The 3,536-nt window shown below is 40.6% G+C and overlaps 1 pseudogene; it reads right to left on the reverse strand.

The window, feature by feature from the left end:
* Window positions 1-1,465: 1,465 nt before the first annotated feature.
* On the reverse strand, window positions 1,466-1,600 carry LOC142435719 (U2 spliceosomal RNA; annotated as a pseudogene).
* Between the last annotated feature and the right edge of the window lie 1,936 nt (window positions 1,601-3,536).

Here is a 3,536-nt window from a genome sequence, read left to right on the forward strand (position 1 = left end):
CTTCACCACATTTGCTTATGCACCCACTTTGTCTTCAGTGATCGTGTCGGGAAGATGAGCATCATGGAATCCCAATTTAATAGAACAAAGTGCTCATGCAGTGAGGGAGTACTTGAGTGGAAGTCCAATCTCCATCTGCTACCTTATACTAAACCTATAAACATATGCACATAGGTCTATTTCCCCATCCTCATACATAAAATATATTTACATATGTGGATGTCTGTATTTAGACCTCTACAAATGCCCTTTGTCTCCTAGTTCTTTCCTCTATTTCCTTTTACTTTCTTCTTGTCCCCCTCTCATGCTCAGCATTCATTTGGGTTTCAGTAGTTTCTCTTGGTTAAAGGCTTCTTATATCCCTTGTCCCTGAGTTGGTTAACACCACTTTCTTTCCCCCAACCTCCCCCTCTCCCATGAGACCTTTGGTCCTATTGTTTTTTCCTCAAGTTTGTTTATCCAGCCTATCTTATCTATATAGACCTGCAAAGATAATAATATGCACAAAACAAGACAGAGCAAATCAAAGCAACAAAAGAAAACAACAACAACAGCAACAAAAGAATGATCAAAATGAAAGAAAAGAAAAACCTGTAAATAGTTCAAGGACTGTTTGTTTTGACCTTTAGAAGTATCTTCTGGAGTCTGATGGTGTGCCACACCCTGGTCCCAAAGTCTATTTTTGGTACTCCCTCAGGACATCCTTACTTTTCTCCCCTTGCTGTTCTGTTTCACAACCTGAGTGTTTACTTTAGTGGAGGGATCAGATCAGGCGCAATTCCCACACTGTGTCTCCAGTGTTGTACGCTGTAGGGCTGTGGGTCAGTGAGGGATGTTGTGTCTCATAGTGGGTCTGGTCATATGGTCCTCATTGTATATTGCCTGCTCTGAGCATAGATATGGTCCTCAATGCCTAGAGGGCCAGGATGTGCTCCACTCTCTTTCTCCCCTTTCATTTGCTCCCATGTGCTCTGATCAGACATGTCCCTCTCCCTGAGCTGCAGCTTTAGTGCTGTCCTTTGAAATAAATTTTTCGGGGGGTTGCTGGTCAAGAATGGACTTCTTCCTAGAGCATGGAGAGCCACGTGGAGTAAACAGGCTTGGAAAGGAAGGGTGGCAAAAACTAAATCCTTGCTTCTGCTTTTATCCCTTCCCATCCCCAAAAGGAGGGTGCTTTTGTGGGTAAAGAGGAAATAAGCAAATATGACATGAGTTACACTAACAACCAAATAGGAAGTAAGTGCAGGTTACATGAATTTTTCATTCTTCAGGAATTTGCAATCATCTCAAAATTATAGCTGAGTAGTTTTATTTCAAAACCATGTGACTTAAAATTATTTTTTTAAGTTAATTACATTTTCAACCTAATCATTTTTTGTTACTTTGACCACAAGAAGCCTGATTTTTTATTAATGCTACTTAATATTAATGATTATTACCTGAAAGCTAGGCTAATTAAACTTTATTTAGATGAATAAAGTTTCAGAGACATGAAATTTGTTGATCATTAATGAGTCTTCTGAACATTGGTCTTGTTGCATCTATTATGGTAACCTTTTAAATACTACACTTGATCTTAGCAAAAAGGCCGAGAAGCGATGGTAACCTTTTAAATAAAGAAAAATTGGCAACTATTTAGCCAAACAGAACATAAATATATATCTTTTATATATAAAAAAGGCATGTGGACTTCGAATAATAGGAAATATTTGTCAACTCAGCTTTTATATCAGTAAATCACTTAAAGAGCTTTACTTAATTATATACCGCAAGACACTGATGAAAAAAAGTTTATCTCTAAGCTTTCCCTTGCTTATTTCATTTAAATTCAGCTAAGGAAAGGTAGCATTTTGATTTAAAAATAAACAAACAAAAGTCATGGTGTTGATTGTGATTCATAGGGACATCGGAGGATAAAATAAAGACTGCCTCCCAGAGTTTCTGAAAGTGTAAACTGTCATGTGAGCAAAACAGCCAACTGGTTTTTTTTCTTTTTTAAAAATTATTTTATTGGGGGTCTTACAACTTATCACAATACATACATTCATCCATTGTGTCAAGCATATTTGTACATATGTTGCACATTTGTGCATATGTTGTCATCATCATTTTCAAAACATTTTCTTTCTACATGAGCCCTTGGTATCTGCTGATTTCTCCCCCACCCTCCTCCACTCTCCTTTCCTCATGATTCCATGATAATTTATAATTTTTTTTCATGTCTTACACTGACCACTATCTCCCTCACCTATTTTTCTGTTGTCCATCCCCCCCGCGGGGGTGTGTGTGTGTGTGTGTGTGTGTGTATGTGTGTGTGTAATATGTCGATCATTGTGATCGGTTCCACTTCTCTCCCCCTACTTTCCCCTTCCTCTCTTGGTATCTTTACCATCATTATTTGTCTTGGATTCCTTGTTTTGCGAGCTCTTCTGTGTTGCGTCAGTGCTATACTGCACACTGACTGACTCGTCTCTTTTTTGTGACCCTTCTGTAAGGAGAGGGAAGCATCATTCTTGTTCTTAATTATAGCTTAATTTCTCTAGTGTTTTTTTCTTTCTTTACATTTTATTAGGGACTCATACAACTCTTATCACAATCCACACATATACATACATCAATTGTATAAAGCACATGCATACATTCCCTGCCCCAATCATTCTCAAAGCATTTGCTCTCCACCTAAGCCCTTTGCATCAGGTCCTCTTTTTTTCCCCCTCCCTCCCCGCTACCCCCTCCCTCATGTGCCCTTTGTAATTTATACATCGTTATTTTGTCATATCTTGCTCTATCCGGAGTCTCCCTTCCCCCCCTTCTCTGCCATCCCTCTCCCAGGGAGGAGGTCACATGTGGATCCTTGTAATCAGTTCCCCCTTTCCAACCCACTCACTCTCCACTCTCCCAGCATTGCCCCTCACACCCTTGGTCCTGAAGGTATCATCCACCCCGGATTCCCTGTGCCTCCAGCCCTCATATATACCAGTGTACAGCCTCTGCCCTATCCAGCCCTGCAAGGTAGAATTCGGATCATGGTAGTTTGGGGGAGGAAGCATCCAGGATCTGGGGGAAAGCTGTGTTCTTCATCGGTACTACCTCGCACCCTGACTGACCCATCTCCTCTCCTAAACCCCTCTATGAGGGGATCTCCATTCAGCCAATTGTTTTGAAAGTGATCATTTGACTCAAACATTTTGCTTAGCAGTCTAGCTCTTGACTCCCTGTGTCACCCCCAGAGATTTCTACTTGGGCTGTTATCAAACACTAGGTTTAACTCTGCTGCTGTTATGTCAAGTCTGTTCCAATTCATAGCAACCCTATCTATAACAGAATGAAACACTGCCCAGTCCTGCCCCAACCTCAGAATTGTTCTTATATTTGAGCCAATTGTGACCAACAGTGTATCAATCATCTCACTGAGGGTTGGCTTCTCTTTTGCTGTCCCTCTCACAAGCATGATGTCCTTTCCCAGGAGCTGTTCTCACCTGATAACAAACCCAAAGTATATGAGACATCACTTCTAAGGACTATGCAAGATATAC

Source organism: Tenrec ecaudatus, chromosome Y (assembly GCF_050624435.1).
Source record: "Tenrec ecaudatus isolate mTenEca1 chromosome Y, mTenEca1.hap1, whole genome shotgun sequence".
NCBI lineage: Eukaryota > Metazoa > Chordata > Mammalia > Afrosoricida > Tenrecidae > Tenrec > Tenrec ecaudatus.